This window comes from Eulemur rufifrons, chromosome 5, assembly GCF_041146395.1.
Source record: "Eulemur rufifrons isolate Redbay chromosome 5, OSU_ERuf_1, whole genome shotgun sequence".
Taxonomy (NCBI): domain Eukaryota; kingdom Metazoa; phylum Chordata; class Mammalia; order Primates; family Lemuridae; genus Eulemur; species Eulemur rufifrons.
Genome location: NC_090987.1, coordinates 17,049,740 through 17,062,940, shown reverse-complemented (window position 1 = coordinate 17,062,940; position 13,201 = coordinate 17,049,740).

The following is a 13,201-nucleotide window of genomic DNA, read 5'->3' as shown; positions in this document are numbered from 1 at the left end:
ATCTTAAACTTTCACTGTTGAAATGCCCTCTTAATGGGTCTCTTTACCTCCTAGCTGCCACTAATTCCACTCAGCCTACTCTTGGCAATCACCAATCAATTTGCTCATAGAGTAGTCCTAATCTTTTTCCTTTCCTCTCTGAAATCTTCTAGTAGCTGTTACAAAAATTATTCAGTGATACTTTTCATAGCATGGTTAGGAAGACTTTACTCAGGACCATCATGGGAAGTGTAGGGACCACTGCAAATGGGAGTTTGCAGGAGGGGAGAGAGAATTGGGCTCAACTTTGAACACAGCATGAGCAAGTGGCAATCTATAGCCAAAGAGCAGGGTTCCTCGGGGTCAGTAGATACAACTTTGCTAAAACAAAACATCAGGGGAGATTCTAGAATAAACCAGCTTAGCAGGATTGTTGATCAAGATAAGCCAGCATGGTCAGACATCACCTGGGAAGTGCTGGAGCATGAGGAAACTGATCAGATGTCAAGAGCGATCAGACATAAAGAGCTGGGGGTTCTTGCTAAATGACTTAGCACAGTTCTTTGCTGAAACTGGATTTTACAAAGAAGTACAAAAATGGGTCTAGTAGAAAGTTCAGAAGGCTGATTAAATTTTGGTCAAACAGAGAGTCTTCGTCATAGTCTGTAAGTTCAATGTCATTTACCACTTTCCATGTTCCGATCCAAGCCATCTAATAACTGTCCTAGATGAGCGGTGCCTCCCATTTATTTTTCCCGTAATCTCATCTAGTGATTTCTTGATTCATATGCTATTGTATCACTTTACAGTGTGTTTCTTCAGTCTACCTGCTCCAGCTTCTTCCACAGGCAACCCATTTGCATACCACTGCCTGCAGGCCTTCCTCAAAGATCATTCTCTGCTTCGAAAATCTTCAGTATCTCTAACTTCCCTTGGAATAAATCTAAATTTCCAAAGATGATAATTAAGATTCTTTTTACAATCTGTCTCCCATTTATATTCCCAACCTCATCTTTCACTAAAACTTTATAATCTCTTTGCTCATTACCACCCAAACACACCTTAAAATAGCTTACTTTAGTTTTCACATTCTATTTTCTTCTGTGAAACACTGTATTTCCCTTTGTCTGCCTACCCAAATCCCCTTCTCCTTGAACTATAACTTCTAGCATAAGTTCTTTCTCATTTATGAAACATTCCCAGACTACTGTTGTCTTTCCTCTTCTGAACCCACAGTATTTAATTACTTTTCTGAATATTAAACACATGTTGCCTTACCATAACTCTTGTAGTGCTGTCTGTATTGCTATTTAACCTTCCAGACTGGGGGAAAAAAAAGTCATTTGCCTCAATGATCTGTGAATTTTAGGTAACTAAATTGTTTGGTTTAGATAATATAACTTCAAGTCACTGCTCACCTCAACTGGCATAGATATATCTTCTACATTTTAGTTGACAGTTCAAGATATCATGTATTCGTCATCAGGCAATTATCTATTCAGATTCATTTCTGTAACATAGTATAGACCTAGTCACTCCTAATTCATCCCTGTATAATTATCTTATTTGTGATCTTCTCATTAGAATATCAGATGTTAATTCCTACACACAGGAAGTACAGTAGGAGACAATGTCTCTACATTTAAAGAGATAATGAGCACCCTTATCGCAGAATGTATGGCTTTGTTGAGCTTCTGTCATGTCTCTTTAAACTCATCTTCAATATCACTTTCCACTTATGTAATTGCCTTTTATAATGAAGGAACAAAGTCATGTCTAATAGAAATGCAAATTTCAAACAATATAACACTTATTTTTAATAAAGACTGCAATAGAATGTTCTAAAAGTTGAAGTTACGCTCCCAGTAATAATTATTTCCCTCTAGCAAGGTCAGTGGTGGGACTAAGGCTCTTTGGGATTCTCTAGAGAAAGACTAAGAGAGAATAGTTCTAATATGAGATCCAATGACTCCTGTGATGTTAAACTTAATTTGATCATTAAGACATCAGAGAATTCATAAAATCTAATTAATTATGAGAAAATTGATTTTTTATCATTAACGATATGACTCAATTTCTTAGGACAACGAAGGCATATAATCCATGGAGGCACCAGCTCTCACAAAATGTCCTAAACTGTAGTGTATACCAAAGATCTAAAAGGAGATTATTTTTCCTCTTTGCCATAATCATATTTAAGCTCTTTGCAGGGTATTTCAGCAGCTAAATGGACTTTGATATTTATAGCTAATAAAATCTTTTACACATCGCTTTCTCAGTAAAAATTTAACTATATATTGAGATGATTTGTCTGATTTCCCCTCCTAAACCATCTAACTGTGGTAATCAAACCTCTTAAAACTCATCAATACATTCACCCCCTATCAGTCTTTGGGACCAAGCCTCTATGTAGTACAGAAATTTTTTTTTTTTTTTGAAGACTTTAGAAATTCTCTGACAGCATTAGGAGAAAATAGCCATTATCTTGTACTTGGTATGGATAAATTCAACTTTCCATTTGTCCATATTCATGTGCTGTTTTTCCAGCCTCTTGGAGACTAGCCCTTGACCACTACTTGCCCTTGTGTCTCCTCTCTGGACATTGCTGACGCCTCCTCCTGACCACTTAGAACTGGACAGAGTGACTACTGTCTAGACTTCCACCATTTACTTTCCCACCTTCACTATTTATTTAGCAATGTTAGCTACTATAACAAAAAAAAAATATGACAATATAAAATCATGACAGAATTTTCTCATTCTTGTAAATTTCAACACAGGTGTTCCTAATCAGTGCATAGCACTTCTTGAAGGAGAGACTTGGGGACAAGCATCCTTTTATCTGTGGACCCACCACTTTAACACTTGTCTTCCAAGAGTTCTGTGCTTATTGGCATAAATTCTACACAAAAGAGAATGGAGAAAGTCCACTTGCTTCTAAAGCTTCTTGGTGTGGAAGTGACACCAATCACTTCTGGTCATATTCGATGAGTGAGAACTAGTCATATGGCTGTATCTAGATGCAAGAAAGTGGGGAAGTGCCCTCCCTGGCTGGGCATCTGTTTCTTCACAATGATTCTATTCTGTACTGAGAAAGGAAAGGCACCACTTTTGGTAGACATTTAGCTGTTTCAGGTCCATCCCACTCGTCCATTTCTTTTAGTCTGATCTGCTGATCTTACATCTGTTTTCCAAACCCATGAATTTTTTTTCTACCCAAAAATAGCTTCCTGAATATGAGTCTTCCTTTTAACAACACACTTTTCCCAGACTCTACTTGTCAAGTTTTCATACAACTGTCAGTTGCCTTAAATGTCCAGCCTCGCCTGTCATTCCATGGTCTGGTGTATCCTTCTGTTTACCAAGCTATTTATTTGAATCTATTTTGTTGTAGTATTTTATAGTTCAAGGAATGTACTAAGAATTATGAGAAAAATCATGCCCAAGAAAGCAATAAAATAAAAAGAATTGTGTGGTATATGTATATTGATGAATTTAATCTCACCAAAGCCACAGACATATAGTAGAAAAGTTGAAACAAAGTGTCAACTTTCTATTAATAGTAACCTGTGTAGAAATGGAGCATTGCGATAAAGCCAATAGCAAAATAAAGACAAGTACACAAATTATGAATTATCTAAATAGTGAAGAGAAAGGCAAAAGAAGACAGTAAGTGGGTACCTGGATGGGATATTCAAAGGAAATGAAATTATGTTGATGTGAATACATCAGTAATTTAAAAAGGTTTATAATGTGTTCTATTGACTTGATAGTTCATTAAAATGTAGAAGTATTATCACATTTGCTATAGATATACATGATAGTGTATGTGTGAGAGAGACAGAAAAACAGAGAAAGAGAGATCTGTATGGAACAAACATGTAGGATATATGAAAAGAAGAGAGGTTTAGCTTAGGCCTCAGGTTTACTCAATAGGAGACAATACTGATCAGTCAACCCCAGGTCAAAGTGGAGCTATAAAATAGTATTCACTATGCATCACTCATCCAAGTAGCTCTTTCTAGAGCTAAAAATAGGAAGAAATGATCAGGCTGAGGCAAGTCCAATTCCTGGCATATACCAGATTTCACACTTTCACGTGGAAGAATTACAAAGAAGTTACTTGATCGTAAGTATCAGAAACTGGAAACATGAATTCCATGAGCAAATGTGCAGTAACCATGTGGTAGATGTGACATGCAAAGGGACAGAAATAAGAGGAGGACAGTGTCAAACTATAGCCTGGCTTCAGCTTCTGTGTTGCTGGGAAGATGAGAGTGACTCCCCAAAGACAATGCCAAGAAAACTCAGAAGGAAGAACATGTTCCTGATCCAGCCTCAGAAAAAGTCAGGTCAGTGGGGCGAATCCAGAAATCCCTTTCCCTAGGGGAAAAAAGTCTTCACCCTCAATAAAATAAAGGGATTTCTCCCAGGTGACTAGAGTCACTCCCCTTCTTCTTGCCCATTATTTATACCAGACAAACATTATGAACTCAATTTTATTAAGAATTTAATTAACAGAAAATTATTATATCCAACATTGAGTTGATAAAATACAAAGAAACCCTGAAAATACCTGTGTAATCTCCAGTCTAAAATCCCCTAACCTTCAACTGCCATCTGTGATGCTTCGTGTTTTTCTTTAACTGGAATGTAAGAATTTTATAGGCACAATTTTCTCTGTTCAGAAAATACCTTCCTAGGATTGCTATTTACATTGAATCTTATCCTTAAAATCCATATGAACTTCACCAAGCTACAAAGTTAGAGCTGTCCTTACCTAGGGTGAGTCCTCACTCACAGCACAAACACAGCCAGGAAATCTCAGAGCTAAGTCAACAGCCATTTTTCTTCTCAGGCATCATTGCCCACAACTCCTGTTTGTCTCTGCATCTTCTGTCTGTCACCAGTAAGGCATGGCCACAAAAACCCCACACATCTTGCCTAAGTCACATCACATACTCATGACCCATGGCTTCCATGCTATCGATACCCCTCTTTAACATGGATCAAAGAATGTAACTCTTCCCTCTTGCTTCTTTTTCCTTCCATGGTTTCCTTTCTTCCCCTGAGTGATTTACAGTTCCTATGAACCTCTTCCACTGGCTTCCTTCCAAGATTAAGAAAGAAGTATTACTGGTGCCCAAGCCCATGATCTGAAAACCAAAAGCTAGTACCGACCAGTTCTACTAGCTCATTGAAAATGAAAATCACCCTAAAAGGGTGCTTGTTTGAGCAAATTCCATTTAAGCTAAAATGTATATTGTACATGCAGCATATTTTCTATATTTACAAGCAATGATCAGGATTAATCAAAGAGATAATGCCAAGATATTTCCTATTATTCAAGTGTTCACAAATACATGACATTCTTATTCATTAAAATTCAAATTTGGATAAATAGCATCCTCCACTTGTAACTGAACCTTAACCATGCAGGTCATAAAAGCAGCTGCCAAAATTCTGAAGTTATATTTAATTTAAAGCTGCAAAGGAAATTAATTAGGTTGAATAGAAGCTCTGGCTTTGAAATAAGGATGGATAGACATTTTAAATAACAAAATGTCAGTGTTTGCAGAAAATTGAGACTTCACAAATAATAAACAGTCCTATTCCCTCCATGAATTGTGAGCCAACTATTATAAATATTGAAATTCAACAATTCATCACTAGAACTATCCTTTATTTTAGCTACTTTCATCTCATAATAAATAGAAATTATATTTGTTGGATAAAGCTAGAAGAAGGAGAAATCTTTCTGCCCTTTTTCTTGATGAATTTGGCTCAGGATAAGAATATCAAATTATATATTGACAGAGAAAATAACTTGGCATCCTGAAAGACTAAAAGATGTTACAAACATAATTATCTCAGATCAGCACCACATGGTATATTGTCAGGCAGAGAGGAAGAAAATTCCCTAACATGTGAAATTTAAACAGGTGATCTTGCCAATAGAAAGATGGATCTGTGTGCATCATTGAAGTGGCCAAATTTTTTTGAGATTTTGTATTTATTCATCTATCATCTTTTATTTGACCATGCAGATGTACTTGATTTTTCTCCAAAAATCCTGGCAAAGAATAAGGTCATTAATACATGCTGACTGATTTTAGAAGTTACTCAGATAATTATGTTTGCCAATAAAGTATAAAAAACCCAGCATGACAAAATATGCAATTATCTCACATTTATAGAAAGAGTTACCAGTGGTATGTAAATATTTTTTAAGACTTATAATTTTGCTTCTAACAGAGCACATTAATGTTACTGAGTGGGCTGAGTTGTCAATGCAGAATCAAAGTTGTAGAACAGTCCATCTGTTGGTGAAAAAACTGTTCAGAGAGTACACTGGGAAGCTCGGTGGCCATCAATAGCTAAACATTTTCCCCAAAATACCCAAATTCAATGTTAAAATATTTAAATCCTAGAATTATAAAGACGTTTTGGGTTTTTTTTGTTGTTGTTGTTGCTAATCGTACAGTAGTTCTCTGTGCAGTGATCCAAGTTTGCAAAATATACAGAGATGCATATAGATTAAGGTATTGTCGCTTTCTCCTTAGTGACAGCAAAGCTTAGGAGAAAGGTGTTTACTACCACTGCAGAAGCACACCAGGCCCACCTTATAAGGCATAGAACAGCTGTGAAATAAACATCTCCCTCCAGGGAGTAAGGAAGTGCATCTGTGCCCAAGGTACACTGACATACTACAGGAGAGCGATTCTGGCATCCACCAAGGGCAAATGTGCTACTAGCTCTCTGGCTGGAAAGAAAAGGAAAGGCAGTTACAAAGGAATATTGTAAATAGCAGAACAGAGATTTTCATCCAAATGTTATTTATGATGCTGTATTTGGGGCAGATCAAATGAAAAACATATATGGCCAAAGTGAATCAAGGAAACTACCAAAATTCTTATTTTTATTATAATAGATAGTGGTGCTGCACCGTTCAAAACTTTGTCTTCATTCTATAACTCTTTCCCTGAGTCAAGGAAAACTAGACCCAGGTGAACAACGTTATCGTACCTATGCTCACAGCAACAATGAAGGACTGATTGGGAGGCTTTACCCTTTAAACTACCCTCCTGGACTTAAAGGCAGAGCTCTTTCTTTTGACATACCTTTCTTGCTTTCTGCATTTTTCCCAGAAGAATAGTAACTACCCTTCTCTCTATGAAAGTACCAAACTCTTCTCTTAGGAAGTAATAGCTAGATCATTGTATAACTATTTATGCATTTGTCACACTCAAGATCAGTCAGTTGTAGGTAATCTTTTATGTCCTAGCTACCATATATGATAGTACTAATTTAAAAAATGCACCTGGAATTCGAGATTTTCCAAATGGGATTAATGTACTTCCTTGCTCCACTCCAGGGAATGATAATGCCTTCTACTTAGTTGGATAAGTCAGAAACTTGTGCATCATCCAGTATTTCTCCTCTTCTCTTTACCTCCAAATCTAATCAGTCACAAATTCCTACTGATACCAACTCACAAATATTTATCACTCCCTATTTCAGCATTGTTGCCTTGGTTCTGTCCTCCTCATTTTCTCCACATTTCAGTAACCTCTTTGCTTGATAATGATTTCATACTTTTCTTCTTTTTGCAAATTTTGAATACTTCCTCCTCCATTTTTTACTGTTTCAGTGATCTTCACTTTGCATTGTTCATTTTCTCTCTATATTGGATTCTTCCATTCAGCATACAAACTACTCCAAAGTTTTGTAACTTAAAACAACCACTACGTATTGGCTCATGATTCCGCAATCTGGGCTGGGCTCAGTTGGGTGATTCTTCTGCAGGCATTACTTGGGATCACTCCTGCAGCTGTAGTTCTCTAGAGGCTTGACTGGAGCTGGAAATCCATGATGGTTTCACTCACAGGTCTGCCCTCTCAACTGGAAGGCTAGAACAGCTGGAATATGGCTGGGCATCTCTCTGTCTTCTCAAGGTTGTAGTCCAACATCTTTACTAGGTGTTCCAGAGCCCCAAGAAGAAAAGAGAAGCAGACAGCTTGACAGTTTCTTAATGCCTAGACCTTAACTTTAATTAACAGAACCCACATGAATAGAATTTTAAATGGTCTTTTAAGCATTGTTCTCTCATCAAGGAACACCAGGCATTTGAGGAAAATATCTAATTTGAAAGTTAAAAACCAAAGCAAAACAGAGAAAAATTAATTTGGAAGATTCCTAGATGATACAAAGAAAGAAAAAAACAAAACTAAAAGCATCACTATCCTCAGAGATAAAACAATAGGAAATAAAAACAGTCTCATTAAAGAAATATCAATTTCTGAGAAAGATTATTTTAATAAATAAGAAACTCAATAGGAAGATTAGAAGGTAAAGTCAAGGGAATCTACCAAAAAGAAACCATAAGGGCAAAGAAAAGAAATAAGTTAAAAAATTAGAGGACCAGTCCAAGAGGTTTAACATCTAAATATGGGGGTCCTAGAAATAGAAAGCAAAGAAAAACAGAAAGAAATCGTAAAATAAATACTAACCAAAAAAAAAAAAATTCAAAAATGAAGAGCATACATGGACCTAAAAAATCCTCAACACAATGGATAAAATTAAAATACAAAAAGGCACATCATTGTGAAATATCAGAATATAGATAAGAGAAGTTTATACAAGCTTTTGGAAAAATGAGAAAAGACAGGTATCATACAAGGATCAAGTTCAAAATATCATCAGACTTATCCACAGTGCTCCTAAAAGTTATGAAAAAATCAAGAAATACCTTCAGAATTGATAACAAGTAATTTCTACTCTAAAAAGTTTTTGCCCAAGATGAAGTCTTAATTATGGTTGAGGACAGAATAATAAAGAGTTTTGGGCTCTGAAATAGCTTTAAAAATGTATTCCCCATGAATAAATTTTTAGAAAGATATTGAAAGATATACTCTACCAAAATATTAAAGTAAATCAAAAATAAAAAATATGCGATCTAGGAAACAGAATCTATCACTAAAGATAGGCCAAGGGAATCACTAGGCTGATGGTAGGAGTTCTCCAGATGGCAGCTATACTTCATGTCTAGAAATAAATCAAGTAGAAATCAATTCAGACAGGAGCAGATACGAAGCCTGTAGGAAAGACTTTTTTCCAATAAAATGAAATTAATATCTAAAATGTTTAAAATATTGACAGAAAATTAAGTTAGTGTTAATCAAAAGCTAGATAAACAAACAATTATGAACTCTGGGCAGGAAAAGTATTAATATGTTGCACAGGAAAAAAAAAGGTCATCATATTATACATGACTCATCCAAGAGTAGAGTTTACCAGTGAAACCACTGAATATTATGAAAATCTCTGTATAATTTTACTGAGCATACAGGGGGCCAGAGATGGGGCCATATACATGCAAGGGTTAGGGAGTGAAAGGATAAAAGAAAGCTAAATTCTCCTGTTCCATAGTGAGAATAGGTAATGCCCAAAACATAAATCCAAAAGTAGCAATACATGCCTGTTATTTAGAAATAGAGGTCAATATCAAACAAATCAAATAGTTTAAAGTAATTGCCATGGGAAGTGGGGAATGTTGGGAGCAGGGAACTGATGATTTTCATATCAAGCCTTGGAACACTACGGGGCTACATGACTATTTAAATGTATAATGTTGTTTTTTTTTTCTTATTTCAGCGTATTATGGGAGTACAAATGCTTAGGTTACATATATTGCCTTTGCCCCACCCGAGTCAGAGCTTCAAGTGTGTCCATCCCCCACACCATGCACACCGCATCCATTAGGTGTGCACATACACATCCCCTCTTCCCACCTGTCCAACACCCAATGAACGTTACTCCAATATGTGCACTTAGGTGTTGATCAGTTAAAACCAATATTGATAGTGAGCACATGTGGTGCTTATTTTTCCATTCTTGGGATACATCATTTAGTAGAATGGGTTCCAGCTCTATTCAGGATAATACAAGGGGTGCAATATCACCATTGTTTTTTGTGGCTGAGTAGAACTCCATGGTATACATATGCCACATTTCATTAATCCACTCATGTATTGATGGGCATCTTGGGTTGTTTCCACAGCTTTGCAATTGTGAATTGTGCTGCTATAAACATTCGAGTACAGATGTTTTTTATAGAATGTCTTTTGTTCTTTTGGGTAGATGCCCAGTAATGGGATTGCTGGATCAAACGGTAGGCCTACCTGTATCTGTTTAAGATATCTCCATATTGCTTTCCACAGGGGTTGCACTAGTTTGCAGTCCCACCAGCAGTGTATGAGTGTTCCTGTCTCTCACGCATCCACGCCAACATGTATTGTATTGGGACTTTTTGATAAAGGCTATTCTCACCGAAGTTAAGTGATAGCTCATTGTGGTTTTTATTGCATTTTCCTAATAATTAGAGATGTCGAGCATTTTTTCATACGTTTGTTAGCCATTACTCTATCTCTTCTTTTGTAAAGTTTCTGTTCATGTCCTTTGCCCACTTTTTGATAGAGTTGATTTTTTCTTGCTGATTTTCCTGCATTCTATATAGATTCTAGTTAGCCCTTTATCAGATACGTAACATGCGAATATTTTCTCCCATTCTGTAGGTTGTCTGTTTGCTCCTGTGATAGTTTCCTTGGCTGTGCAGAAGCTTTTTAATTTGATCAGGTCCCATTTATTTATTTTTGTTGTTGCTGTGATTGCCTTTGGTGTCTAATTTTGATAAAAAATAGGCTAACAAAAAATGTTATGTTTGGAAATTCATGCTGTACATATATTTCACCTATCCTTTCTTTCTAATTGCAAGTTTAGCTGCAAGTATAGCCAATGTGGCTTTAAAATATTCTAATTATTTTTTTTGTGGCCATTAAACTACTGATCACTTCCTGTTAGTTTGCCACCTTTTCTTCTCTATATATAATCCTGGACAATCAGTGCTTAAATAATGTATAAGAAAGCAAAGTACAAATGAATATGATGAAGTGACAGATCGTGTTTAAATGGAGAAGCTGGCTGGTAAAGACAACAACTGCACCAATAAAACTACGTGCTTTGGCAACTGCTCCAGACCTCAAGATGAAGCAAATATGCCATCTTTGAGCCTAACTCTCAGATCAAATTTCATGCAATGAATGGTCAGAGTTATACCTATCCTGGGGGAAATTACTGGCAAAATTAAATAAATTCCATATGGCGTCAGCAAATTGTTTTATTAAACTGATTGGTGACACAATGGTTTCTTCCATTTGTTGATATTAGGATCAGATTTCTCAAATCCATGAAAATAATTTAACTTCTCAAACCTAAATGAAACAGAGAAAATGGAAGATGGTGGTCCAGGGCCCAGGAGAAATTTATTTGTCTCTTTCCAACTCATTGTCAATGCTGTCCCACTTTAAAGCAATGTGTTTTATGATTCTCATGTTTGGATGACATTTCTGCTTAGGGAATCACTCACATTTTGATCTTTCATTTCTTTTGGGACAGCCAGTGAAAAGTGCTTTTATAAAGTTACAGTTCTGACCTTTTTAGGATTCTGCTATTTGATTAAAAAGCATCTGAGGTCTGCTGTCTAGCAGGGTTTATTGCCTGTAACAAAGCAATCAGAAATGCAACCACAGAGTAATTTGTAACTGGTTATGGATCCATTCACAACAAATATTTATTGTTACTGGTGCAATTCCACACTGAAAATGGAATACACCAGAGATCTCTTTGTCTTCCTCTCTTGAGGCCCATGACACACTCAACTATACTATAGATGAAAACAATTTATAAAGATGGCATATTGGCTCCTTGAAAGATTCAAAACTATTGAATGAGATCCAAGTGAAACCTTGCATTCCAAGCTCTCCCCAGGAGAGGTGTGGTATGGCATGATGTGACTGTTGCTCTATGGAGCACCTTTATTCTCTTAAACAATGTGGTCTGCAGATGTCTGGGCATCCCTGAAACCTATTCAGGTGATCTGTAAGGTCAAAACCATTTTATAATAATATCAAATTTTTATTGTGCATTGATAGTGCAAAAATAGGGGGTAAGTAAAACTTTAGTGCCTAAGCATGAGTCAAAACAGTGGCACCAACCGTGTTGATTTTTAGATAATGGCTTTACTGACATATAATTCACTTACAATTTAAAAATATGCATATAAATTCACTCATTCAAAGTGTACAATGCAATGGCTTTCAGTGTATTCACAAATACGTGCAATCATTACTGCAATCACTCTTGCAACATTTTCATCAACCTCTAAAGAAACCCCCTAACTTTTAGGTATCACTCCCCAAATCCTCCAGTCCATCCCAGCCCTAAGCGATCATTAACCTACTTTTTGTCTCCTATAGACTTGCTTTTTTGGACATTTCATATGAATGTAATTATATAATATATGGTCTTTTGTGAGTGGTTTCTTTCACTTAGTGTAATGTTTCAAGTTTCATTCATGTTGCAGCATGGATCAGTACTTCATTCCTTTTTATAGGCCGATAATATTCCATCACATTGATGATATTGTGTTTATTCATTCATTGATAGGCATTTTGGGTTGTTTTTACACCTTTTGACTATTATGAATAATGTTGCTTTAAACATTTGAGTATAAGTTTTAGTGTGAACGTATGTTTTCATTTCTCTTAGGCATATACCTTGAAGTGTATTTGCTGAGTCCTATGGTAACTGTGTTTAATCATTTGAGGAACAGCCAGACTATTTTCCAAAGTAGCTATACTGTTTTACATTCCTACTAGCAGTGTATGGTGGTTCTGACTTTACATTCTCACCAGCACTTGTCATTATCTGACTTTTTAATTCTTGCCATGTTAGTAAAGGTGAAGTGATATCTAATTGTGGTCTTGATTTGCATTTCCCTGGAGACTAATGATGCTCAGGATATCTTCATACGCTCATTAGCTCTTTGCATATCTTCTTTGAAGAATTGTGTCTTTAGATCATTTGTCCATTGTTTAAATGGGTTGTCTTTTTATTGTTGAGTTGCAAGAGTTGTTTATATATTCTAGATAGAAGTACTTTCTTAGATAAATCATTTGCAAGTGTTTTCTCTCATTTTGTGAATTGTCTTTTCACTTTTAAAATAGTGTCCCTTTAGTGCACAAATGCTATTACATTGTTCTTGGGTGGAGTGTTTTACAGATGTCTGTTAGGTCTAGTTGCTTTTTAGTGTTAAGTTTTCTGTTTCTTTGTTGATCTTTTAACTGGTTCTTCTACTTGTTATTGAAAGTGGAGTGCTACAGTC